The sequence below is a fragment of the Sminthopsis crassicaudata genome, chromosome 6, assembly GCF_048593235.1.
Source record: "Sminthopsis crassicaudata isolate SCR6 chromosome 6, ASM4859323v1, whole genome shotgun sequence".
NCBI classification, from domain to species: Eukaryota; Metazoa; Chordata; class Mammalia; order Dasyuromorphia; family Dasyuridae; genus Sminthopsis; species Sminthopsis crassicaudata.
Window position 1 is genome coordinate 256004560 of NC_133622.1, and position 27630 is coordinate 256032189.

Consider the following 27630-nt stretch of genomic DNA (forward strand, 5'->3'; position numbering starts at 1 on the left):
TGCCCTCCTACCCCTCGTGGCTGGCAGTGGGCACTGTGGGACTGGGCTCCCCGCCATCCCTTTGCGTTCTGCCGTGAACCACCCACGTGATCCTGGAAGCAGAGGCTCCAAAGACCTCTCTGATGTCTGGCCTCTGGTCCCAGAAACCCATCTGGCCACCCCAAAGCAGGGTCTCTTCGATCTGGGGGGCCCAGGATGAGTGCTCCCAACCCCTCCCCCCACCGACGCCATTCACCTCGGAGCACTGACACAGGCCCACCCGGCTGGGCCCGAGCTACGGCCCTGGCCCGCGGAGGCTTGGGGCCCAAAACCCGAACTGGCCCCAAGGACAGGGCGCAAGGGGCCCAAGGACGGGGCTTCCGGGGGGCGGGCGGGCCGGGATAACCAGCCAGTGTGGCCGGGCAGCTGCCAGCTCCACACCCCAGCCCCTCAGCTGGCTGGGAGACAAGGGCTCTCCGTGCCCGGCAACATCTGGTAGTCATTCAACAAACGTTTCCTACGCTGCCCCAGAGAAGGGTCTGCCCCAGAAGGTGGCACAGCCCCCTCCCTGGAGGGGCCCAAAGACAGGCTGTGGGAGCGCTGAGGCTGGGGGGGGGCTGAGCCCTGGCTGGGGGTGGGGGGGCACTGGGGGGCTCTGTGGGGTGCCAGCTGATTTGGGGGAGCCCGCAGCCTCTCCCAGGGGCCGCCCCTAGAGGCCGGTTGGCCCGTCCTCGTCTCCCCGCAGGCCGGGAGAGGTCCCTAAAGCAGTGCCTGGGCGCGGGCGGGCCGAGCGCTTCAAGCCGCTGCCCGTTTCCGCATCATCGAATGCCAATAAATCGGCCCTTTGTGGGCGGTAATTTCTGTATAAGCGGCTTCTTCATCCCCGGCCAGCGCCTTATTTCTGAGGCTCCATTAATACTTTTAGAAAGAGCTCCGAGCCAGACTAATTAGATTTGCATTTGCCGTGGCCCTCCCCTCCCCCAGCCCTAATGAGCTGCTGCGGTGGGGGGGTGGGCGCCCGGCCGGCCTTTGTGAAGGGGGCCTTCCTCGCGTTCCCACGTCTGGTCCCAGCAGGCCCCGGCCGCCGGGCCCGGAGAACAAGGCCGGCCCTTTTAGTCCATCTGGCCTCATCTCCTAGGCCGGGCTCCCGGGTGCCTAAAGAGAGCAGGGGCCACCGGGCCCAGCGGGACGGACTGAGCACTTCAGGGAGGGCAGGCGGGAGGGCATCTCTCTCCTCTCCCACCAGCCAGAAGGGGAGTCGGTCCAAATGGCCTTCAGAGCAAGTGGGGCTCCAGAATATCTGCATTGCCAGGACCCTCCGAGTGCGCCCACCCACGAGTGCCCCGTGGCCTCCAAATGCGGGCTTCCACTGTCCTCTTCAACCTCGTCCCGCTAAGCTGCTGCCGGCCCTGACCCCGGCCCTGGCCCCGGCCTTGGAAGGAGCAGTGTGGGCCACCTGTGGGCCCACCAGCCCCAGGCCTCCTCCAGGCTGGGCCCACCAGCCCCGGGGCATCTGAGGCTAGCCCTTCTGCATCAAAGGTCCTCTCGGGCCCGCCCCCATGGCCCAGCCTGGCAGGGACCCCGGAGCTGGGACAGGGGAGAGAGGAGGCCTTGGCCTTGGGCCCCGATCCCCCACCACGGCCCTGGGAGAGAATACCCCGCAGGAAGCTTCCTGGGCAGGGGCCCCCAGGGAGAAGGTGTGGAAGGGGGCGAGACCCCAATCCAGGTGGGGCCTCTGAGATTAGGGTTAGCCCTGTGACCGTGGACATCTCAGGCAGCTTTACCTTTTTCATCTTTAAAATGGGGCTAATCTTCACTGGGCCAAGGGGAAGGTGAGGAGGCTGCGGGTCAGCGTCCCTCCTGAACTCAGGTGCTCTGGGAGAGCCCGGCTGGACCTCAGCGGGGACACTCCGGCCTCCCGGGGGGCCGGCTCTTGGTCACCCCGTCATCTGAGAGCGGGCACCCGGTGCAGACCAGTCCCTTCTCCCTCAGAACTCATTAATAAAAGGGCCTCCCCCAGGCCCACATTCCAGCACAGCCCCCTCAGGACGGAGATTCCTCCAGGCCCTGAGAAGGCTCCATCTGGCCTCCAAACGGGAGACTTCCCTTTCCCAGCGATCTCTGGAATCGAGTCCCATGACCCGGGGGTCACCATCTGCTCGGTTACCTTGGCACAATGCCCCGTCTGCTGGAGGCGGTGCCAGCCTCCTTCCCTCCCCAGAGGCAGCCAGGATGCGGCCGGGCCCCAGAGGGTTTTCCCTGGGACACGACGAGCCAGCTCCTGTGGGGGCCGTCTGGACCTGGCTGGACCTCCCTGCCCAGGCCCCCTTCAGCCACTCTGGGAGCCAGAAGCCCCCCCCCCAAGCCGGGAGCACCACTCACCCCGAGGACACAGACCATGAAAGCTCCCCCCTTCTCATCTGCACAGCACCCTCCCCCTGTGGCAGCATGGGTAGAAACTCTGGGCAGGGGTGACCTTGGGGTCCCCTGGGTGACTGCCCAGCCCAGAACACCCGCTCCCAGGGCCCTGGCCCCGCTAGGCTATGTGACCTCTTCTTCCTTCTGGACCCTTCACTTCAAGGCCTGATGTCACCGAGGTGGGCGCTCTCCGCTGACCCACATCAGGTCCCCCTCCTCTCAACTGCACGCGGCCTGGCCTCTGCGGCTCACCCTTCCCCGCCCGGCCCGGCCTCCTCTGCCCAAAGCCCCTTCCTGAGACCCTGACCTGAGACCCGGGGGAGCCGGGATGAAAGGCGCCTTGTCTCCGTGGGCACAGACACAGCCCGGAGCGAGGCTCTTCCTGGCAGAGCCCTCTAGGCCCGGGAGGACGGAGCTGTCATCTCTGCCCCCGGCACCGGCCCAGAGCCCGGCCCATGCCCACCGGAGGCACCCCATAAGCGAGTGGCTTCTGAACGGCCAGCTGCCCACTTGTGGCAGTCGGGGCGGGCAGGGGGCTGCTGTGGAGAGCAGGGCCGGGATGGGGGCTCCGGGGGCCCTGCAAGACTGTTTGCCCCAGAACTGTGTCTTGGGGCCGGCTGGCAGTTGGCGGGAAAGGAGGGAAGTGCATCTGGCTGCCCGCCCAGCGGCCCCTGGCCCTCCCAGATCCTCCTGGGGACATGTGGGGGAACCCAAAGGGAAGCTTGCTTTTAAGGTTTGGGGCTGCTTTGCCCTAACTTTGACCCTGATATTAACTGAGATGAGCCCAGCCATGAGGACGGACATTGGGGTTCGGGCCACCCCCTGCCCCTGCCAGGCTCCCTTGTAGTGTCCCAGCACCCCGGCCGCCCGACCCCGCGCCCTCCGGGAGTGTAAGGAGGACCCCGGCCGCCCGACCCCGCGCCCTCCGGGAGTGTAAGGAGGACCCCGGCCGCCCGACCCCGCGCCCTCCGGGAGTGTAAGGAGGACCCCGGCCGCCCGACCCCGCGCCCTCCGGGAGTGTAAGGAGGACCCCGGCCGCCCGACCTTGGGCTTCCCACCCAGACTCAGGCTCCCAGCCTCCGAGTCCCCACCAGCTTCCCTGTCTCTCCTCGCCCCCCCATTCTGGTGCCCGTGGTGCTCCCCATATCTGGGACTGCAGTGGGGAGTGGGCTCCCGGGTGGAGGCTGCAGGAAGAAATGGCCGGTCCCTGACCTGTGAAATCTCCTGTCTGAGTCACACCCGACTTTGGGCCAGGCCCAGCTAAGCCTGCAGGAGTTATGCTGCCCAGAGAGATGCTCTTTATCTCTGCTTGACACGGGAGGAAACTGAGGCATGGGGCACCTGCGGCCCATAGCGGCGAGCTGAGGGGCCAGGCTCCAGCGTCCCCCAGAGCTGCAGTGGTCAGGCCCCTCGTCCCAGCCCCACGAGGTCCTGCTGGGCAGATGCCGCAGTTGGAGTGGGCGCCCCGGGCAGAGCAGAGCCGGGGCCAGCTCTGCCAGGGGCCCCCGTCCCGCCCCCACGAGGTCCTGTGGGACAGATGCCGCAGTTGGAGTGGGCGCCCCGGGCAGGACGGAGCCCCGCGGCCCCTCAGAAGAGCCGTTTGTGCACATCTGCAGCCCTTGTGGCCAGGGCCCACAGCTGCAGCCACCGCGTCTGTGACCTCCTCCCCGGCTCGGCGGCGGCTCCCGCCCCGGGCCCCGTTACAACTTGGCACAGGCGGGTTCTCAGGGAAAGGCGCCCGGCTTCCAAGAGCCTCCTTGTTCCCCACGGAGCGCTCGGGACAGGGGCCTTCTCATGGGCCGGACCCCGGCCACTGTCACAGGCAGATTGGATTTCCCAGCCCACAATGGTCCCTGCTCAGAAAAAGAAGAGTGGGCGCCTTGTGTGCCGGCCCGGGGGCAGAGCTGGGGTCTTCCCCTGCGAGCCGAGCCCCCACGCCTCCCCCACCTCAGGGACTCCCGGAGAAGGGCTACAAGAGCCCCCGACACAGGCGGGACCGGCCTGGCGGCTGGAAGCCGGGGCGAGGAGGGACAGCCCAAGGTGGCAGGATGGGGGGCGGCCAATCGGGGGCAGGAGGGCCTTAGGACGCCAGAGCATGGGAGAGCAGCCTTGAGGGAGCAGGCAGAAGGAGCCTCAGAACTTGGGAGCACTGGAGGCGACCTTAGAGACGGCCCCTCATTTTAAAGAGGAAGAGACTGAGGACCACAGTGGGGCAAGACCTTGCCCAAGGTCCCAGAGTCAGGACTGGCAACCCGGTGTCTGGCATCTCCCAGCCCATCCCTGCTAGCTTCCTGACCCTGGGGCGGAGGGCAGAGGTCTGCCTTCCGGGCCCGTGTCCCTATAGCTTACTTAGGATGGACACGGAACAGGGAAAGTGTTGTATGGGTGCCCCCTCAAAGGGGCAGCCTTCTTACCCGGTAGGCCTCGGGGGTGGGGGATGGGAGGGGGCACCTGGGGGGCAAAGAGGGGCACCATGAGGGGCGGGAGGACGGCAAGGGAGGAGGGTGGGAGGACGGCGAGGGAGGAGGGCAGCCGAGCGGGCATCTGCCAGGGGGCTCTGTAGACACGCTGCACAATCGTCACGTTTGTCCGAGGCAGGGCTGCCCCCGGCCGCACATTGGGGGATTGTTCCCGCTGACGCAGGCCCTGCGGCCCGAGGTCAGAGGGCCCCCATTATGGGGCTGGGAGGGGAGAGGCGCCCGGGGGCCGCGGGGGACAGACGCACCAGCCTGCGTGCTTTCTGCGTGCCCCGCTTGCCCTCTGGCCCCTGGAGTGAGCCTGGGACGGAGGCTGGGGGGAGCGAGGGCCAGGGAGCTCTCCCGGGACAGAGAGTCTCTGTCCGGCTGCCCAGGGGCGCCCCGTAGCTGGATTGGGGGACGGGGCCATCAGTGCCAGGCTGAGGAGAAGCAAAGGGACCGCAGACTGGCAGCTGGTCCGGGGCTCTGGGACTGAACCGGGCCTGGCAGGGGTGCTTCCACCTCCCAGCGGGGAAATTGGGCCTGGCATTGTGCAAGCCCCCTCCCCCTTCACTGTCCAGGCACCGGGCTTCCTCCAGGGGCAGAGGCCCCTCCCCAAACCCAGAGAAGCTGCTCCGTCTGCCCCGCCCAGAGAGCCTGCAGGCACCCCACCCCCCCACGCTGGTTTTGTCTTTCCCACCTGCTTGTGTAAACTGCAGATAAGCGAGCCAGGGATGGGGGATCTGGGGATGCAGGAGCCAGGGATGCGGGAGCCTGAAGCCCTGGAGCCATGGGTACCGGAGCAAGAATTCTGCTCCCAGATTCTCCCTGAAAGCTGAACTCTTCCTCCCAAACGAGAATGGCCCTATCTTACAGTCCCTGCCCCATGTGCTCGGGCATCCTGGCCAGCCGGGTTCTCAGCGGGCACGGGAGGGAGGGCTGCTGGCACTCTCTCAGCCTCAGTGCCCGGGACGGGCCCCTGGCTTGCAGCGAAGGGGTCTCCCCAGGCCCCTCTGCAGGCCCCTGCTGGCTCATGACCCCGGCCTCCAGAATCAATCCCGGGCCTCCGGACCACCGTGGCCATGCGAGGGGAGGGGCTGCGTGGGTTTGGCCCGGGGCCTGGCTGTGGACGGGGAGAGGAAGATGGCAGCTCTTCCCTTCAGACGGGGGTGGGCCCTTTCAGCATCTCTAATCAGGGCAAGGCCCAGAGCCCTTTGTGGCTCTGGGCGGGCCGGGCGTGGTGGCACCTGAACCACATCCCCGTATTCCCAGAGTCCTCTAAGCCCTCCCCATGCACTCTGACGCTCTCCCGGGGCGCAGAGGGGTGAGCCTCCTCCGCAGGCTCCACAGACTGGGGCCCCAGCCCTCGTGGGGACCTGCTCTACTCAGGGCCACAAGGCGGAGAGTCAGGACCACACTGACCACTGCTAACAAGGACGGTCAGGAGCGCTGCCGGGCCCCCGAGTCACAGACTCAGAGCTGGGTGGGGCTTCCAGATGGGGAAACCGAGGCCTTGCCTAGTGTGAAGACATTGAGCCCTCTTTAATTATGGTCTTTGAGCCCCCAAAGGTCAGTTTATCCCAAAAGACCACAATCCTTCCCAAGGGCCCAAGGAGGAGGGTCCCGGGCCCAGGGAGGAGGGTCCTGGGCCCAGGGAGGAGGGGGTCTCAGGCCCAGACATGAGATTGCCTGAGGGGGGAGGTGAGCAGCATGATTGGACACAGGTCGGCCCACTCCCACTCCTCCCTGACCCAGGCCCACCCTCCGAAACCTGGGATCTGCAGAAACAAAGGAAGAACAGAAACAACTCTCACATCCCCTGAGGGAGCCTGGTGGGGGCAAGGGGGGCAGAGAGGTGGGAGGGAGGGGTTCTAGGCTCAAGGTAGAGACAGAGAACAAGGAGTCCCAGATAGGACGCCACCGCATGTCCACAGAAACCACAGAAGATGTCTGCACGGTCCCATTTGAGTCTTCCAGAATCTTTGTAAAGACACAGAGACAGTGATTAGCATTCCCCTTATACAGATGTGGAAACTGAGGCAGTGGGGAAGAGACTGGCTGGTCCCTTATCGGGGCGCTAGTCAGTGCTGAGGCAGCTTTTCTGCTACCCCCCAAACCCTCATCCAGAGCCCCACTCCCATCCCATGAAGTAATAAGTTGTTCCTGGCACACAATAGGTGCTTAGTCTTGGTACACAATAGGTGCTTAGTCCTGGCACACAGAAGGTGCTTAATTTGTGCTCGTTCTTTTCCCTCCTCCTCCCTTCCCAGGCTTCCTCTCATGGGCCGGCAGCATTCAGAGTCAGGGGGCAGAAGGCCCAAGGCTCCTTTGGGGGCCTCTGTTCCACTCTAAAGGTCTATGACTCCCACCAGAGAATGGAACACCCCGCGGCCTCCAGGAACGAATTGGGGCGGGATCTGGAGGCACAGGCTCTGCCAGGAGGCTCTCACGGGGCCGGATGCAGTGCGTCATGAGGCTGGGGATTCCCCGATGGGCCTTCGCTGAAATCCATTTCAGCAGCATTTATTAAGCACTAACTGTAAGCAGCAGCTCTCAGGTCCCTGAGAGCAAGGGTTTGAGCCAGCAGCCCGAGGGGCCCAATAAATGCCCACGTGGAGTGGCAGAGTCCAGGGCAGCTTGGCAGCTTAGGTCTGCCGAGGGCAGAACCCACTTCTCTTGGACCAGGGCTGACATCCCAAGAGGTGCAGAGGGGAGAAGTGGGGGCCTTTGGGTCGGCCTTCAGCCTCCTGCCAGGAGCCCCTCACCCTGGAGGGCTAGCCTGGCCCGGAGAAAAGCCTTAGCTGAGCCCCGGCTTAGAAGGGGCCTGGGCAGGTGGGAGAGTGGGCATCCAAAGGCTCTCTGGGCCGCCCATTAGCATTCTTTAAGCCGCAGCTGGGCCCTTTGTGAAGAGTCTGGAGCACCTGCGGGAAGCACTGGAGGCCAAGTCGAGCCCTGGGGGGGCTGCCCCCAGCTTTCTAAGAGCCTGTCCTGAGCCCGTGCTCTCCGAGCCAGGATGGCCTTCCCGTGGGGGGCGCCGGGGGCAGAATCTCCAATGGAGGGCGCCGGAGGGCAGTCTGGGGGGGCCGGGATAGCCTGGTGGCCCACAAGCCGGGGGCTTTGGGGGTGGAAGGGCTGGCTGGGGGGTGTCCCACGGGCCGGACACTGGCGGTCTGTCCAGCCTCAGGATCCGCCTGCCCTCTTTTGGCAACAGCTGGGGCCTCCGGCCTCTGCCAACAGCTGGTCAGCTCAGCAGCAGGTGAGCGGGCCAAAGGGGGCGGCAGCTGTCGCAGCGGAAGGAGCCGGGGCCGGGCTGGGGGAGGGAGGGATGGGGCTGGGAAGGAGGAAGAGCAGGGCCGGTACGTTCAGGAGACAGAAGGAATGGAAAGTCCGGGTGCTAATCAGACAAAGGGCGTCTCTCTTGCTGCCCCGGCCCCCCTGTTGGGCCAGGAAGCATCCCCAGGGGCCAGAGCTGGGCGTGGGGGAGGAAGGACAGAGCTGCTTCCCCGGCCCTGCCTGGTGCTTACCAACCCCCTCCTCCAGCCCGAACTGTGGCAGGGAGGGAGAAGGGGGCCCAGGGCCCGGCCCATGACAGTCGGAGCGGCCGGGGGCTTTGCCCATTTTCCTCCCACTGCGCAGAAGGCATCCAGGGCCCAGAGCAACAGCGGATGCCAAGGCAGAGAGTGGAACCCAAGACCTGGGGCATCAAATAAAGGCCAGGGGGAGGGGGAGGTCTGGGAGGGCCCTCCTCCGTTCTGGAGCCCTGTTCTTGCCCAGAGGTTCCCAGAACACAGAGGAGCAGGCCTTGCCCAGGCAGGGTGCCAGGAGAAACGGGCCTGGGGTCTGGGAAGCCTCCTTCCTGGCCCGGGACTAGGGAGGATGGAAGCCGGAGACCAATGCTAGGAGGGGCCCAGCTCAAAAAGGTCCCTGGCACAGAGTCTGGGATGCCCCAAGCCCTAGCACTGGGGACAAAGCCCTCGGGCCAGTGGCAAGAGCCCAGTGGAAAGGCTGGCCTTGGCCCCCCGGGGGCCCCATGGGTTTCTGAAGACAATAACCTTGGGGGCAGAAGGAGGAGAATGAATTCTGGAGCGGGAGCCCTGGGAGGCTCTCCCAGGCCTAACTCTCCCCCCCAACTTTTCCAAGGACCCCCTGTATCCTTGTGTGCTCCACTGGAAAGTCCAGGGACTGGCAGGGGAGCTGCTGACTGTCCCCCAGATCCCCCAATCCCGACAGCAGGATCCCCCGGGTCCCCCCTGCCCCGACAGCAGGATCCCCCGGGTCCCCCCTGCCCCGACAGCACACCAAGGCACCAAGAAGCTTTTTGTATACTAAACACTTGAGTTTGGCCCACAGCATTCCTGCCTGCCCCAAGCAAGAGAATTCTCATCTCTGTTGGGGTGGGGGGATGAAGGGAAGGACCCCCCCAAACTGCTCGTTGGTGCTCCGCCCACCTTCCCCTCCCACCTTAACCTCGGCCCTGGTCCAGGCTTGGTTTGTCCATCTCCAGTCAGAATGCAAAACCGAGGCTTTTCATCTGGAGGGGGCAGGGGGGAGTTTAATCCTTTGCTGTCTGAAAAGCTTCCTGGAAAGCGCCCAACAGCAGTGTTTACCCCGTCCCTGCCCCCCCTCCCCTGGTGCTGTGTCCGTGTGTGTCCGTGTGTGTGTGTGTGTGTGTGTGTGTGGGCGCCTGCCCGTGGGCTTTAAAGGTGGGGGAGAGCAGCTGGGCCGTGAGTGCACTTGTGCTAGTCCAGTCCCATCGCACTGACCCAGCCCCTCCTCACTCCCACCCCTGGATCAGATACATGTGAATGAGAGTCAAGTGGGAGAAAAGGGGGTCCTCAGACCTCCCTAAGCCGCGGGCCTCAAGGCCAGGCTGGGTCTGCTCCATTCACTCCCCTGCCCACCTGTCCACTGTCTGCCCACGTGCTGATCTCCAGAGATTGAGGCTGCGACCAGAATGATGAGGAAGCCTGGGCCACAGCTCCCTCACCCAGACTGGAGGTGACTCCCTTTGGAGGAGAGAGGATGGGAATTCCTGCTCCAAGCCCCGGTCGGGGGGAGGAGCCAGGGAACAGATTTAGGGCCAGAAGGGCCCAGGACATCACTGGGCCCTCACCGACTTCACATGACCCTGCTCACAGTCACAGGCGGAGCTCAGCAGAGGCAGGACTCGAATTGTTATCAAGTGGTCAGAAAAGCAGCTTCCCAACCTCCCAACATATGTACACACACACAGTCATACTCACACTCACATACACACACACACACACACACACACACACACACACACTCAGACATGTGCTTTAGGAAAATCATTTTAGTAACTGAATGGAGGATGAATTGGAGTGGGGAGAGACTAAGGGCAGGAGCTATTGAAATGGTTTAGGTGTGAGAGGACACAGGCTTGAAACAAAGTGGGGTGGGGTCAGAGGAGAGAAAGGGACAAATTGAAGAGATGCTTCAGAAGTGAAATCTACCACAGACGCTGCAAAGGTGAAATCCATGAGAAATGCTTTAAAGGTGAAATCTACCAGAGATGCTGCAGAGATGAAATTTACCAGAATGCTGCAGAGGTGAAATCAATAAGACTTGGAGCCATGCTGGATATGGAAAGGGGTGAGAGAGAGTGAGAAGGCCAGAGTGATTCCTAGCTTGGGAGGCTGAGGGATGGAAGGTTTGGGGTGCCCTCCCTACACTGTAATAAGGAAGTAGAGGTTGATTTATGGGAAAAGATAATAAATTCTGTTTTGGACATATTGAGAATAAGATTTCTTGTGGATGTACAGTTTGAGATGTCTGAAAAGCAGTTAGAGATGTGAGAGTGGAGGTCGGTGTTTAAGTCAGGAAAGGTAGATTTGAGAGTCATCAGCATAGAGGAAGATAATCTTTAAATCCATGGGAGCGGATTATTTAATGAAACAGTTGAAAGAAGTAATTCATTTTAGACCCCTGCTGTCATCCACCAGTAGTAACTGATTTGATAGAATCGTATCCAAGTTCTGTATGTAAGGCCTCACAGTTGTGAGCATCAGATTTTAAGTTCACTTGCTTAACTATGGGAAGTTAACTAAAGGTCCTCCACCCTTGTTTTGCCTTGTGATGGTGACCAAGCCCAGTGTGGTAGAGATGACATGGAAAGTCCCCAAGATATTTTTGTGCCTCCAGACCAATCAGTCAGTTGTCCAACAGGAGCAGATGCCCATCTTATGACCACTTAGGTCACTGACTGAAGTTTGTACCATTTCTTCCTGCCTAATTTAAGAAGCCTGTCCATCTTGTGTGGAGATACTCCTTGCTTCATCCAACTGGTGACTCTACTGACATATTATTTTGCTTATTCATTGGAATTATTTTACACTTGGTCCAGAATGACGGGGCATCTGGCCTTATAAAAATAGGGGCCTGGAATGAGAAGGCATCTCAATCATGGGGAATATCTGAGGTCCACTTCATTAGAAGGGACCTGGACCTTTTAATAAAGCACCACTAGCTCAGTCTTCTGCCTCAGTCTTGCTTATTGTAGGTGGGATAATTTTAATTCCCATACAATATAAAAGAATAAATGAAGAGGACCCAGGACAGGCCTCCTCATGAGTACCTATGCTTATGTGATTGCAGGAGGATTCCACAAAGGAGACAGAGAAAGAGCAATCAGGGAGGGAGGAGGAAAATGAAGAAGTGTGTTTTGTGTGAGTGCGTGTGTGTGAGTGTGAGTGTGAGTGAGTGTGTGAGTGTGAGTGTGAGTGATGTGAGTGTGAGTGTGCGAGTGTGCGTGTGAGTGTAAGTGTACCAAGAAAAACTGAGTATAGTGCTACGAGGGAGAAACAGAGGCCTTCCAAGCCTTCCTAAAAAGAAATCAGAGGTGCAGAGGAAATCTGAAGCTCAAACCCAGGAGTGAAGAAAGACATAAGTAAATGTAAATTAAGATTATTAAGGGACTAACAGGGATAAAGTGCTTACATTCTAATATGAGCAGATGAAACAAGTGATCCTCTCAACTTTCGCATCAACTGAGTTCATGGAGGGGAGTCCAAGCAGACAAGTTCTACCAGGAAGTGGTTCTGTTATGTCTTAATGATCTTTAGAAAAGAATAGAATGAGAAGGGAAAAGGAATACATGGAGGGGAGAGGAAAAGCTTAAGGCAGACATCCACACAAGCAGGGTGCACATGTAGACATCTATGTAATCAAAGGGCGAAGAGCTGACACTTGAACCTCATTCTCACCTCAAAGGAAGGATACATGGACAGACACAGACACACAGCGTTGGATACAGAAATACATTTCACTCAACAGGAGGATAAAAGGAGGGAAAAGAGAAAGAGCAGCGGGAATTAAAGGGAATTAAAAGGGAGCAAATCAAGTCTCAAAACAAACATTAAGGTTGCACAAACATATTTCCAATTCTTTTTTTGTAAGAGGACAAATTTTGAACCAAGTTTCCCCGATTCCAGGTCCAGCACCCTCTCTTCTCCATCATGATATATCTCGTTTCTAGCTCTAGGACTTAAGACAAGCCCCTTCATTTCTCTCAATCTTGTATTCTACCACAGGAGTGGAGAAGGTGGCAGCTGGGATTGGACTCAGAGGTCCCTCCCTGCTCTGACACTGGAAGTCATTCATGTATGGATGTATCCAGAAAGGTCTGGTAATAGCTCTCTCACCCACACATACTGACCACACACAGGCACACACATTCACTCACACTCATTCACAGACACACTCACACTCACACACACTTAGGCACTAAGGAAGGGTTTCACGGATACAGATTTTTAGAGATCTCTCCTTTCCTGACCACATTGGGGAGCACCAAGGTCCGGATGTGATTTTTCCAGCTGGGGACTGACGCCCACTGCCCACCCCGGGGGACCTCAAGGTGAGTGACAAAGGTCAGGAGAGCTGAGGTGAGAAAAGCTGACTGAGACCAAGGTTTTGGAGCTGGCAGCTTCTCTCCTGTCCTTCCTTGGGTTCAGGCCGTTGTACACCAAGTATGGTTTGAGCAGGGCAGAGGAGAGCCAAGTGACTCAAGTATCCGAAGTCGCCGAGCCTCTCCCCAAATATTCCCCAAGTTAAAGCCCCTCAGTCTGGTTCAATCTCCTGGTCCTTCACCATCTTGAGCACCTCCAGCCCCTTTTGCTTATCAATGGCCTGCCTTAAATCCAGCCCCCAGAACTCACCCCCGTACCACAGGTCTCCAGACACGAGCTTTCTTGGCTGCCATAGGCGCCCCTCTACCATTTGGGGCTGGGAAGCTGATTTTTTTTGACCCAAGGGACAGCTTTCTGTTTTTGCCCATCAGTTTCTACTTCATCTGGTTCAGCCCAGAGCTCTGGCTTGTCCAGCTCTGTGGCACACACCTCCTTCCCTATCCAAGTCACCAATAGAAACCACTTGGCAGATCCCACCTTCCTGTTCCCAGTGAGGTACCTGAGAACGTACAGGAAGCTGCTGCTGCTGCTGAGGTCTCAGCAAGCTACGTGATTTGGCCAGGAAGAGAAAAACAGCAAGGCTCCGAGCCGGAGCGGTGCCCCGTAACCTGCCCCAGGACCCTGGGGGCCGTGGGACTTGCTCAGGGTCACAGTTAGTGAATATTGGAGGCAAAATCCAAAGCTGGCTTTCCCCTCACTCCCGGCACTGTCCGCTGTCCTCTGAGCACCTTCAGCCTCTTACTGAGGGAGGAGGAAGCCAGACTCCAGGAGAGTGGAAAGAGGCCTGAGAGGGTTCAAGAGGCCAGGCAGCCTGTGGGCAGGCCAGAGCTCAGCCACAGGGAGTCTGGCCTCCCCTCCTCCGCACACCCTCTGGTGGCTGGAGGCTGGAGGTATGGGAGACCAGTCTGGCCTTAACTTTTCCCTTGGCTGGGGAGAGGGGGACACTGCCTCCCTGCCCCCCTTCCCAGCTGCCAGGCATTGTGTGGAGCCGGGGCTCTGGGCCCTCGCTCTCCTTGGCAGCCAGAGAAAGATGCCAAAAAAGAGGCCGAGGCAGCTAGGCAGGGGGACAGGGGGAGCTGGCAGAGGCAGCGAGACCATGTGTCAGGGGAGGGGGAGGGGGCCTGGCAACCGGGCCGGGTGGGCTCCGTGGGAGGGTGGGCGCTGGCAAGAGAGCCAAGGCAGAGCCCCCACACAAAGCCTGCCCGCTGGGAACAAGCATTGTGTGGGCCCTGAAAGCCCCTTGCCCACCCTGGGCATTGGCAGCTCAGCTCATTTTTATTCCCTCTGCCCTTTCCCTCTCCCGGAGAAGGGGGGGGACCGATGATTTGGACCAGCCATCACCCCGCGGCCCGGGCAGCCCCTCCACATGTGCACCCACGGCCGGGCGGCCGGGCCTGGGGGCTGTGGGTGTCAGGCCCGGCGGCCCACCCTCGACCTCGGCGGGAAGCTTTCCGCACGGCTTGGCCCCGGAGGCAGTGCCGTGGGAGGGCGGCATTGTGGGGCTTCCACCGGGCACTTCTCAGGCCCCTCCCCTCATCCCGCTCTGGCTCTTTCCATTCTGATAATGAAGTCTCTTTTGATTCTCCTTGGCAGCCGCTGCCAGCCAGCCAAGGGGCTGGAAGTTGGGAAGCGAGCCTTCCTCTCATTCACAGGCTCTGTGGGTAAGTCAGCTTGAAAGGAGGCCTGGGGGTGGGGCCAAGGTGGGAGAGGCCCTTAGAGGGCACCTCTACGCCACGGGGCCCCTGGAAGGACGCACGGTTGCCCCTGAGCCCTCGAACAAGATGCCAGGTGCCAGGCTGTCTTGGGCACGGGGCCCCGTTCACGCCTCTCCTTCCTGCCACAGGGGAGCTCCCTGCCATCCCAGCCACCCTCATCCTCTCTCCCAGGAGGCCCCGGGGGGGCTCTGTGAGCCCCCTTGGCTCCGACATTCAGTGCTCTACGTTCTAAGGTCCCCCTGGAGATGAGAGTCCAGGGGAAACTGATCCTGCCCCGCTAAGCGGGACGGTGGCTGGCTCCTGCATTGGGGAATCACGCCTCTTACACACTCTGGGTAAAGCCCTTGCTTCAGCTCCCTCTGTTTCTCCGGCAACCGCCACCACGTGTGCTAGAACGCCCCTCCTCCCTCCTGGGCCCTGGAACGGGGGTCCTGGCCACCTTGTCCAGTGTCTGTAGGTCATTCTTCCATTTGCAGTCCTCTCTCTGGTCGGCCCACTGAGTCACGCTTTCACCCCTGCCACCCGGGGGGGAGCGGCTTGCCCTCCCAAGCATGGGAGTGGCGAGGGACACTGACCGGATGCCTGGGCACTGGCTCTCCCCGACTACACGGGCACGGCGGGGAAACCATGGGGACATTTTACCAGAGCTACCCCACCCACCCCCAAGCACCCAGCTAGGAGACAAGCGCCATGGTCACTTCATCTGACTTCTATGTTTTACAGAGGACTGAGGCAGGGAAGGGGATTCATTCAAGCGAATACGACCATAAGGCTACTGAGGCTGGCCCATAACTGGCCACATGCCCTTTTCCAGCCCTCTCCCCCCCCGGCAAATACCCATCAGCCTCTGCTCCAAGACTTCCAGTGAGGAAGCTGTGTCCCCTTCCCCAGCAGCCTGCTCCACTTTGTCCTTGATGTCTCCCTGGACCACCCCTACCCCAAGGCTCTCTGTTCTGCCCTCCGGGCCCAGCCAAAGGATGGGGGGGGGTCAAGGAGTCACACTGGGGAGTCCACTAGGCAGCTGAAACTCAGCATGGCCAAAGCAGAGTTGGTGTGCTCTCCCCTGAAGCTCCCCCAGCCCCCACCTTCCCTGGTCCTGTAGAAGGCACCTCATCCTCCCTTCCCCCAACTCACAACCCAGGAGTCCTCCTGGACTCCACTCTCTCACTCCCCAAATTCAGGATGGTGCAAAGAAGCAGCTTCTCCTCCTCTGAATCCCTCCAGGGCTCCCTCTTCTCCCTCCGGCCCCGCCTCCTCCCACCCTGTGCGGCCCCTCTCCATCTGTGCTGAGACCATGGCAATGGCTCCCGGAGGGGCTGCTGCCTCAGTCTCCCCCTCCAATCCACCCTCCATTACTTGCTAGGGGAGTCCTTCAGTCCCCTGCTCAGGGGCCACCGGGGCCCCCATTCCCCCCGGGACTATGGATATGATCTTCTGGGGGGCATTCAAAGACATGTTCTTCCGGATGACTACCCTGAGTCACCCAGCTCCGGGCTGCCCCCCCCGCCCCTCCCCTGCCCTCTCGGGCCACTCTCTGGCTGTCTCCCATTCCTCCTCCTCTGACCCCTGACCTCCCCAGTTCCCTTTGAGTCCCAGCTGGGATCCCCCCTTCCCCAGCCCCCAGCCTGCGCTCCTTCTTTATGGCTCGCTCTGTCACCCAAAGGCTGGGAGCTCCTTGAGGCAGGGGCCGTTTTGCCTCTTGTCGTATCCTCAGCACTTACCAGCGCCTGGCACATAGTAGGTGCTTTACAGCTGCTTCCTGACTGACTGTGCTCCCTACTCCCCCCCCTCCCCCGCTGATCTCCACAGCTCCATCCAGCCCGAACGGCGGCCTGAGCGGCGGCCCGAGCTTCTGCCCCCCCACATCAGCGCGCCTCAGTTTACAGGCGAGTTGTGTCTGAGGCTGCATTTTAAATCTGAAAAAGGTGCAGGCAAAGTCCTTGTACTCTGGGAAGGACCCATTTCTCCGCACCCAGATTCCTGACTGGGAAGCGTGATGAGGCCCCGGGGGATCTCCAGCGGGTGGGCAGGAAGGAGCCCCATGGGGGAGGGGCACGGGTACCCTCCCTGCCCTGCTTGCCTCTCTCTGGGTTGAGCTGCATCCCAGAGTCCCCGCCGTGTGCCTCTAATCAAATCAGGTGATATCTGGAGAGCACTTAAACCCAGTGCCAGGCACACAGTAGGTGCTTAATTCCTGCTTGTGTCTTTCCTTTCCCCCCTGTCCTTCTTACTGTTTTCCCAGCCGGTCCAGCAGCCTTTGGGAAGCAGCGGAGGTGTTGGGGGCCGGGGGGTGGGGGGGTAAGTTCCTGCTCCTCACCTCTCAAATTCAAAGGTGGATAAAAATTCTCTCCCAGGAGGGCCAGTCAGGCTGGGGCGTCTGGGCCCCCCACTCCCTACCTGCTCTCCTCCCCCCATGACAGTGCCCCCCCTGCCCCCAATCTTGGGCGACCTTTCTCTCTCCAGAATGTCAATCTCGGGAAGCTTCTGGCCGCCGCTCCCCTCCCAAGGTGGCCTTGAGGCACTGAAGGGGGAGGGGCAGCCCTTGGGGATGGGCCAGGGCTGGAGGAGGGGGCCGGGGGCTCGGGTCCAGGGAGAGAGCTTTCTAGAAGCCGCAGGCAGGAGGGCCCAAGCTGGTGGATGCCTGGGTTGGGGCTGAATTCAGACGCTTCACAAAGGCTCCCAGCAGGAGCGGCTTTATGAGCGCCCCGGCACAAAGGGCGCGGGGGAGCGGGGCTCCCTCGGCGCAGAGAGGGCCCATTGTGCCTCCTTTCAGCCCCCTGAGAGTTGCCTTTTAACGTTCCCTCCACAGTAGGACAAACAGGGAAAAGAAATTAGTCTTGGATGCTGCGGGATGTTTGGGTCTGGCCGGGACTCGCTGCCTCGGCCCGGGACTCGCTGCCTCGGCCCGGCTGCCTCCCATTTAGCCTTTTGACATTCAGTGGGGATCCCCTCGCTCGGCCCTCCCCCAGGTGCACGGCCCTCCCCCAAGTGCGCTAAGCTTAACCCTTTACAGCACCCCTGGAGCCGGTGGCCTCCCTTCTCGGGGTGGCCATCACTGGGTGGCCTCCACCACAGAGACCCGGCCTCCAAGGGCCCCAGCCAATCCACTTTGGGGCCTCAGGCACTCCGCTAACCCTGGGGAACCACTCGGGGTGCCTGTAATCCAGGCCGAGGAAACCGCTGCCTCCCTGGGACCAAAGGCGGCTTGGCACCCCTGAGCCCAGCCCGGGCCCCTCCTGCCCCATTGCCATTCCAGCCCCGGAGATCTCAGGGGGTCCGGAATCTGCCCACTCCCCATCCGGGGTGCCAGGACTTCACCTGCCAAGGTGGGCGGGAGTCTGATTGGCTGCACTCAGGAAGAGAGCGGAATTGGGGTAACCAGTGCAGGCTTCCGCCTCGGCCTGAGCCGCCAGGTGCCTCTGGGCTAGAACTTGCCCTTCTCGGCGCCTCTGGACCCCGGGCTCAGCGGGAACTGAGGGTCCGAAGTCACTCAAGTCCTCCTCAAGCTTGCGTTAAGGGCTGACTGCTGTCCTGAGACGCAGAGCAGGGGGTTCAAAGGGAGGCAACAGAGCCTGCCCCGCGGGGCTGCGAACGGGGTGGGCGCCGGGACCGGCCAAGGGGGCTCGGGGCCAGCGGGGCCAGGAGGGCCTTCTTGCTGAGGGGCCCAGGCTTCTCACACTGAGGCTGGGGGAAAGTGCCGGGTCTGGGCAGGGGGGTGGGCAAGCTCTGGGAGACTCAGTTAGACACCCAGCCATGCACACGCACGCACGCACACGTGACACACATACACACTCACACTCACACACTCACTCACACACACACACATCCACACACACTCACACTCACACACACATCCACACACACTCACACACTCTCTCACACACTCACACTCACACACACACATCCACACACTCACACACACTCACACACACTCACACTCTCTCACACTCACACACACATCCACACACACTCTCTCACACACACACTCACACACACTCACACACACTCTCACACACACACACATCCACACACTCACACTCACACACACTCACACACACATCCACACACTCACACTCACTCTCTCACACACTCACACACACATCCACACACTCACACACACTCACACACACTCACACTCTCTCACACTCACACTCACACACACATCCACACACACTCTCTCACACACACACACTCACACACACTCACACACACACACATCCACACACTCACACACACACACACTCACACACTCTCACTCACACACTCTCACACACATCCTTTTGGCACTTTTCAGTTCCCTGCTCTGAGACACTGCTTAGGATCCAATCAAAAACTCTGAGACTCTTCGCTTCAAACTCTGTATTTTACAGCCACAGAAACTGAGGCAGGGAGGGAAAAGGACTCAGATGGGCTCCCCTCCCCCCAGCTCTCTCGGGTTTATCATTTCAGGGCTTGAGGGGCTCAGAGAAGGCACACGGGAAGTGCTTGTTCGGGTAGCAGGCGGTCCCGCGGGACCCGGAATCAGGAAGACCTGAATTTAGACACCCCGGGGGGGGCTGACCATGTGTAAATGACTTGACTTCCGGGGCCTCATTTTCCTCAACCGTCAAATGGGGATAACAAGAGCATCTACTTCACAGATTTGTTGTGAAGACCAAAAGAGAGCATGCGCAAAGCGCTTGGCTTAATGCCTGGCACACAGTAGGTGGCACATAAATGCTTATTTATTCCTTTCCCTCTCTCCCCGTGATTGAGAGGCTGGTGAAGTTCAGTTCTATCTCCTTTCAGGGAGAACTAGAGTGGCGAATGGAGGATTCTGGAGAGTTGTCTCCCAGTGACTCCGAGGGAAGTGGGGGGGGTCCCAGGAGGAGCCCACTGGCCCGGGTCACCCCGCAGTGCTCGGCAGTAAGCCACCCCACCCTGGAAGCCAGCTCCCGTCCTCAGTGCAGGGGTCCCAGGCAGAGGCACAAGCCCCGAGCAAGATGTGCCCAGACACCAAGAGGGCGCCACCCATGGTGGGACTGGCCTGTGCCGGTGAAGGAGGCTTTGGGCAGCCCAGGGGAGAGGGAGAAACCTTGGGGCAGCCTCCCCTGCTTTTCTCCCTTAGCCTCCCCGGCCTTTCTCCCCAGGCAGGGGAGGCCGCCCTCTCTGGAGCTGGCTCGGGGCTCACCCGGGCTCCAGAAGAGCCCCCCCCTCCCCCGAGGGCGCCGGAGCCCCCGGCAGAGAAAGCCACTCCGGAGATCAAAGGGCCCGAGGCGCCCCCGGCCCCGACTGCGGGGAAGAACGTCCCCACGCCCTCTCAGCCCCGCCCACTCTCCCTCCGCTGAGGCATCAAAGGCACCGCCCCTCGGCGGCCGCGGCGGTTAATCCGAGAACGGCGGCGGCGAGGGCGTCTCCCCTCCCCCTCCCGCCAGACTTTCTCCGCTCCGCTTACTTTCTCCCGCGCGCCCCAGAAGCCCGCGCCCTCCCGCCTCCTCGGCCTCCGACACCGCCGCTTCTCCGCAGCAGAGAGAGGTTCGGCCACTGGTCAATTACAGAAAGGGGCTACCCCCCCGCCCCCCTCCAAAACTCCGCTCCAGCAAAGGGCCTTTTTAGGCTTCGGGGCCGCGGGCACTTTTACTGCGGACACCTGTAAATCAGAGCGCGGGGGCTGACGGGGCCTGACCGCCGATTATCCCGCACAAAGGCAAAGTAAACAGAGGCCTGATTCATGGCCAGGCTAATTGCCGCTCCCCGCGGCGAACATTAACCAGGGTTTTGTCGGCGGCGCTAACGAAGGGATGCAAATGCGTCCAGGTGCCGCCGGCGCCATCTTGGCCCGGCCGCCAAATCCGGCAGCGGCCACGTCCGCGACCCGGCCCCCGACCCGGCCCCGCAACTTCGGCCCGTCGCGCCTAACCCGGCTTCTCACCAGCACTTCATTTCCTCCAGGACAAAGGGGGGGGGGGGGGGCGCAGAGAAGAAAAACCATTGGAACCAAAGGCTTCCACCCCGAAAGTGGGGGCCGGCGGGGCCTTGGGGGTGAGGGAGCCCAGAGGAGCGGCTGTTCCCACAGGCTCCGGGAAGCTCGGCACAGGGGCCTGGCCCCCGGGCCTCCCGACCGGAGCAAGAGGCCGCCCGGGGTGAGGGCGGTGGCGGGGTGCGTACATCCCAGGCTCCTGATCTGAGGGAGAACCAGTGGAAACTCGAGGAGGAGGACCCCTGAAGGGGGTTCAGCAGGGGAAACCCTGGGAGCTTCCTGAGGCCGGCTCCCACGCCTCTCTGCCCACCTTGCGTGTCCAGGCCAAGCTCCCCTCTCACACTCAGCTGCCACTGGCCACGCTCCCCGCTCCTTGCCCAGGCCATCATTAGACCTCTCCGGAGGACCTTGTGAGATGACCCTGGCTTCCAAGCCCTCCCAGTTGTGGGGGAGGGGCTGGCAGAGATGGCAGGGCCAGAGACTTGTGAACTGTAGTTCTTGGGACTGCCCAGGGACCCCTTAGTGTCACCTCTCTGCCATCTAACTTCTCAGATAGGCTCTGCCCTGTCTCTGCTGGATGGCCTCCTGAAAGCAGGAAGGCCTTCCTCCCAAGGACAGCCACTGGGAAGGCCCCCCTACCTGGGAAAGAAAAGTCCCCCCCCCACCTGAGAAAGAAAGGCCCCTCCACCTGAGAAAGAAAGGCCCTTCCTACCTGGAAAAGAAAGCCCCCCCCCTACTTGGGAAAGAAAGGCCCCTACCTGAAAAGTAAGCCCTCCCCCACCTGGGAAAGAAAGGCCCAGGTGCTGCCTTTTCCACAGGGGGGGTGTGTAAAAGGCTCAAGTGTGGCCAAGCAGCCCAACCAGGGCCAATGGGCATCAGGGCTGTGGCGACACAACTGATCCTCCCCGAGCAGCCACACAGCTATAACACATTCATGATGGTGCAGTCCCACTCACTCATGTGGAAGGTCATCCTGGAAACTGCCCCTGCCATTTAGAAGGGTCCAGAGCACTCGCAGGGGCACGTGCCTTGCCAGAGAGAGAAACTGAGGCCAGAATACAGCCACAGATGGGGACTTGTGGCACAATACTTGGCAGTGCGATGTGGGCATGCTCTAGGAGCTCGCATATGCCCCCCAATGCCCGCCCAGTGCCAAACACATTCGCAATGTTCACAAACGTGCCCTGGCGGATGCATGCGCTCTGAATCTGTGTCTCTGTGTCTCTGTCTCTCACACACAATCTCTTTTCTAACCTCAGCACTTCCTACAACCCATCCTCATGGGAGATAGACTCAAAGCCTTTCCTCATCCTATGTCCCCCAACAATCTTTCCCTTCTCAGTGGGCACGTTGCCCAGAACTAAGCACACGGCAGCTCCCCTAGGGGAGAGACAGGAGGAAAGTTTTCCTTTTTGATCACTCTGTCCCTCTGCTGAGGGGCCCAGCCCGGTGCTTTACGGACCCCCGGTGCTCCCTGAGCGTCTGTTGTGGGGGAATGGCCAGATAACATTTCTCAGAGTGAAGATCTGGTCACTTTCAGGCCTTCCTGGGAGCAATAAAACAAAATACGGCGGTGTTCAATGGATCAGTAGTCCGGCCTGTGTCTACAAACACCTCTCAAAAGACAAATTCAACTGATCGCAGGTTTCAAACTATCAATAACAAAAGAAATGCCCAAGAAAACCACTTGAGGTTCCCTGTCTCCCAACTCCCAGCCAATGGGCAAAGATGACAAGTGATGGGAATAGTCAGTGCTGGAAGGGCTGTGACAAGCAGGGCACGGGCAGGCGCTGGGGGAGAGCTTTGGCCCGAGCCTCTATTTGAGAAGAACATTCGAATTTTACTAAGCAAAGGACTGAGAGGTCCTGTCCCCAAGGAGCCCCCCCCCACACACACACACAGAAAGAGAATATTTACCGAAGTTTTGAAGGAAAGCAAAAAACTGGAAACAAAGTAGTCCCAAACTACTTATAGCTACTTTGTAGCAAAGTACTTTGCAGCTATTTTGTAGCAAAGTACTTTGTGGCTACTTTGTTGCCAAGGAGCCGAAAAACAACAGAGCATGATGGCTCCGATACCTGGGTGCTTGTATATTAGAGCAGCCTGGGAAGCCGTGACATGCACTGGATGACGGGAAGAACCAGGGAAATGTGCCCTTTTTCCTCGCTCTCCAGCACCATCAGCTGCCGGTTGCTTCTGCTTTTCACACTTTGTGGCAGGCCACAGCTTGGCGGGGAGGATCCATTCAGAAGAAACTGAGGCGCCATACAAATACTTCGGGGTTAGAAACAGGCGTGTTCAAAGGTTTGGCAATTATCAATGCTGTAAAATTACCCATGCAGCTATCTGGTAAATAAAAAGCTATTATAATAATAAAAAAAAATTTCTTAAAAAAAAAAAAAAGAAAAGAAAAAAGCCATGTTCATGAACTGATGCTGAGTGGAACACGCAGAACCAGGGGTAAAACTGTACATAGTAACAGCAAGAACGGCGACGATCAGCTAGGAAAGGCTCGGCTCTTCTCAGCGGGTCTAGGATCCCAGTGGACTCTGGACAGAAAATGGGGTCTGCAGCCGGAACAACTAGGGAGACTGAAGGTAAAGCAACATGTGCTCCAGTCGCTTTTTTCTTTTCTTTTCTTTTCCCCTTTCCCCCATGGTTTTTCCCTTTTGCTTTGATTTTTTTTCTCCCAACCTGATTCATAAAGCAATGTGTATTAAAAATGAATAAATTTTAAAAAGAAGAGAAAAGAAACGGCCATGCTGAGTCCCAGAGTCCAAAGCCGGAGGCACGGGGTGCAGAGATTTGCATTGACGGGGCTGCCTTTGCAGCACCCCTCAAATAAGAGGCTTCCCTACTAAGGGTCCCCACAGAAGGGAGGGTTGAAGGAAAGATCTGGATCTGGCTCACGAGCCAGGAGGAGGACTCATGGACCAGGCAAATTAGTCAATGTGAGCTTAATGAGTCCCAGCACTAGAGGAGCTGCTCCCCCCCACCCCCCACCAGGACTACCACCTGGACCTGCAGACGGACTGGCTCCCACACGCTGGTGGCCCGTATGGCAGAGGGCTTCCTGGAAAATGCCTGGCAGTCCCCTGTCCCCTTCTCTCTGAGCCTGAGGTGTTTGAGGGACCTAGGAGATTAAGCAAGCCAGGGACATGAAGAAACCAGATGTTCTAGCTTGGCTCTGGGCGGACGGGCACACGCGGGCTGTCAGAGGAAGAGGAAGGCCCCGGGCCCCTCTCCCTCAGCTCCAGGACAGTTCCATCCTCCCTGCTAGGGGACCAGTGCTCGCCCGGCCTCTCAGCCCCAGAGAGGCTACATCCTTTCAGTTTCCTTACTTAAAATAAAACAGGGGATAACAACAGTGCACACCTATGTAGTACTTTAGATTACTGGATCCTCACAGCTGTGACAAGAGACTGCCGTCTACCCAGATAGGGAAACTGAGGCTCCTAAATTTAAAGGACTTGCCCATGATCAGTCATATGGAATCTATATCAAAATGAGGTCTTTCCCACTGCAAGGCTGCTTCTCTGCCCACTGGGCTGCACTTCCTCTCATTTGGGGGTTTTCCCAGAGCTTGTTACAATCTATCCCTGATCTCCACTGAGTCTCCCAGCTGCCCCAGCTGAGAGCCCCCCAAACACGCCATTGGCCCAAGCTGGCAGCTGGAAAGGCCTTCTGAAGTTCTGCTGAGCCCCTCCCTCCCCGGCCAAGCCCTCTTCAGAGCCAGCGGGGAGGGGGGCACAGACCCCAGACCCCAGCACCCTTCCCTTTGGTGGCCAGAGGCTGGACTTGCCCCATCTCTTGCCACTCTTAATTGCAGCTTTACTCAGACCACGAGGAACCAGTGGCCCCTAGCCCAGTGACTGGACAAGTGGGTACAGACTGATGACCACAGGCCTTAAGAGAGCTGGGATAACCCTCCATCCTAGCCTGGCAATGCCACCGCTACTGAAAGAGTGTAACGTTACCCTGGACACAGGTAAGGCGGGGCCAGAAGGGCTGGGGGGGGGCCAGAAGGGCAGTGGGGGCAGAAGGGCCGGGGGGCAGAAGGGCTGGGGGGCCAGAAGGGCGGTGAGGGCAGAAGGGCCAGCCGGCCGAGGAGCCACAGCTCTTTGGGGTGGCCCCTGCACTCCAGAAGGTTGCTCTTGTTTCCTTGGTCAGCCCTCCCTTGGGAAAGCCAGACAGACCCTTGGCATCCTGTGTGTCTCTGGTTCCCAAAGCTTCAAAGGAAGCCTCGGACCCCAGACCTCCAATAGTCCTGGCTTCCCAAGCCGCGGCGAGGAGCAGGTAGACCACTGGGCATCGCAGCCCTGTTCAGGTCAGTAAACATGTGCTAAGCACCATTGGCGTGTACCACAGAACCACTAGAGAGCCTCCCAGGTATTTCAGGGCCCCCTCCCTCTGGCGGACGAGCCGTCCTCACCCTCCACCCCCCCACTGGACCACTAAGAAGTCTGGGCTCCTACATCGGCGGCTTTCAAGAACGGGCGCCTGGAGCTCTAAGCCGGGGCCCTTCTCCTTGTCCGTGTCCCAGACTCGGGGCGGTCACAGGAGGGAGCCCTCTCTGAAGCACCTGCTGAAATGTGTGAAATGGATCATCCGGAGACAGACTCAAACCCCGACAAAAACAATACTGCGCGGCCAGCAGCTCTGGGGCAGGAAGGCGTCTGAGCTGAGCGGGAAACGGCCATGCCCCCCCGGGGCTTTGCCAAGGAAGCCCCAAAGGGCAGTGGCCAGGACTCGTCCCCAGCCGGGTCCATGCCACCCCTTTGTTTTCTGTAGAAGGAAATGGCCACCCAGCGGGGGAAAAGTAACTGTGGCGGTTCAGTCTTGCCCGAGTCCCTGCGCGCTGTCCGGCCCTGGCTCCGAGTCCCTGTTCTGACCCTCAGCTAGTCCCGATCTCAGCTCGGGATCTTTGGGTAAGCCCGGGACGGCCCAACGCCCGCCAGTCGCTCTGGGTGTTAGGGGAGGAGTAAGAATTCTGCTTTATGAAGACCAGAGGCGTAAATCAGCTGCACGAGGCCGAGTCAAAATAATCCTCACAAAAGACAGACGCCGCTTCTGGTCTCCCGGGGACTCGACTCGACGGCGTCCAAGCCCCTGCCCAGGGAGCAGCTCTCCTTGGAAACGCTCCAACCCACGAATTTGGCAACCGGGCTCTATCCCGGCCCAGGAGGGAAATGAAGGCCAGAGTGAGCATTTATATGGCACCATCTGTGTGCCAGGCATAGTGCAATCACTTTATCCCATCTCACTGAATCCTTCTGAGAAGAAGCCGGGGAGATGATCATCAGCTCCTTTTGCAGCTGGACACACAATGGAGGCTTGCTGGCTCTCCAGGGCTCTCTCTGGGCGCCGCCAGCTGCCTCTGCCCAAGCCTGGTCACTTCCTGAGGGCCAAAGCCCAGCAGGCCCACGGAGCCGCCCTTCCAAGGACTTGAGGGATCTGCGGAGGGTGGCAGAGAGGCCCGGTCACTCAGTGGGGGGACCCCAGGTGGGGAGTGAAGCGGTCAGGGAAATGGGGTGGGCTTGCAGAGCTGCAAAATCACTCTGTGGTGGAAGGGGAAACTGAGGCACAGAAACAGGCAGGAATCTGGGCGAGTGGCTCGGGAACCCTTCAGCCTCTTCCCGTGGGTGGGACAAGACACAGAAGGTGAGCACAGGGTCAGCTGTGGCAAGGGGCGGGGGCCCCGTGCAGGCCCGGCAGGGCGTCCCAGAGAGCAGGACGGGCCAGGGCCTGAGGGCCACGCCTTCGTCCCCAAAGGAGCTGGAAGGGGATCAGAGCGGCCCGTCGATGTGGCTGCCCCTCGGAGGGGCTGCTCTCCTTCCCCCCTTTGATATATGAGCTGGCTCCCTGGGGGAGGGGGAGGCCTGCCTGGGAATCAAAGGTAATTTTTTTGTTGTTGTTGCAAAAAAATGATAGGGCTAGATTTTTAAAAGGAACGAGAGGCTGGCGGCCACGCTGGCCGGCCCCCAGCTGGAGGACGCCCCGCTTTATCCCCTTCAGATAAAGCGGCAGCTGGGACCCTTCTCAGGGCTCAGGACTCCTTGCCGTTCTTTTTCCAATGCTCTGGGGGTGGTGGGCTGAGTCTGGGGGTCTCTGTGCCCCAGAGCCAATCTGCCAGAGAAGAGAGCTGCTTGTGGGCACTGCCTCTGACCCAGTGAAGACCTCTCCCTGGGTGGGGGAGCGGAGCCCTCTCAGTGGGTGCCATGTCAGGGCCCCCGAGAGCCCAGAGCCCCCTCCTTTTCCCCCCAGTGGGATCCCAGAGCTCTCTGTGGTGGCCTCCTTTCCTTAACTGTGCCCCACGGCAGCCACTCTAAGGAGCTGCTTGTGCCCCGGGCACCCCTCAGAGCCTCGCTCTGGGCACCGAGACCACCAAGGACAGGGTTTGTCTCATCAGCCCAGGCGAGGAGGCTCCCCTGCAGGGCTCACCCCCTGTCGGGCGGGGGGAAATCCTCCCAGGCCCGGTGCGAACTTGGAAGCCTCATTATGTTTCAAGTAGTAAAGGAAATGCGTTTCCGTGGTGGTGGGGGAGTGCTTCTGGGCTGTCTGGGCAAACCACCTTGGGGTCCCCATTGCCCGGCGCGGGCCACGGCAGGGGTGGCCGATGGACGCGGGTACCGGCCGTGAGAGCCGCCACGGGGAGCTGTGGCTCAGGCCTGGCCCAAGAGGGTCTCCCAGAAAACCAGTCCTGCGCCCACCCAAGGCTCGCCCCGGGGTCTGCATGCAGCGGGCATCTCCTTGCCTCACGCCAAAGTCCCAGGCCTTCTCACGGACTGGCCTAGCTGGGTTCCTTCTGCCGCCCCCACAATGAGCCGGGTCTGATCCCAGAACCCTGAGACAGACCCTGGGGTCCTGGGTTTCCCCCCAAAAAGAGCTGAGAGGGGTTGGGGAGCAGGCAGCCAGCCACAGAGGAGGAAGCAGCGACGCTCACAGGACAGGAGCGAGCCCAAGGCAGGCGCTCGGGCCCCGGGCTTGGGAGACTCAAGCCCCAACTAGGAAAAGACCCGGCCGAGAGCGGCTTCGGTCTCCCGTGCAGGTCCAGGCATCGGAGCGCAGCCCCCCGGCCATCTGGAAACAATCCTGGGGTAACGTAATCTGGTTGAAATGTGTTTTATTCTTTAAATAACTCGACGAACTCTCCCGAGCTAAGAATATGGATTTAA

The 27630-nt window shown here is 60.2% G+C and overlaps 1 protein-coding gene and 1 long non-coding RNA gene across 2 annotated transcripts in view; one reads left to right on the forward strand and one right to left on the reverse strand.

Moving 5' to 3' along the window:
• Positions 1-27630, reverse strand: part of KCNQ1 (potassium voltage-gated channel subfamily Q member 1) — a 214734-nt gene that overhangs the window by 53830 nt on the left and 133274 nt on the right. The gene's annotated exons all lie outside the window — the stretch shown is intronic.
• On the forward strand, positions 22582-25234 carry LOC141546850 (uncharacterized). Its single transcript, XR_012483437.1, has 3 exons — positions 22582-23052; positions 24285-24443; positions 24626-25234. It is a non-coding gene; the product is annotated as an uncharacterized LOC141546850 (long non-coding RNA).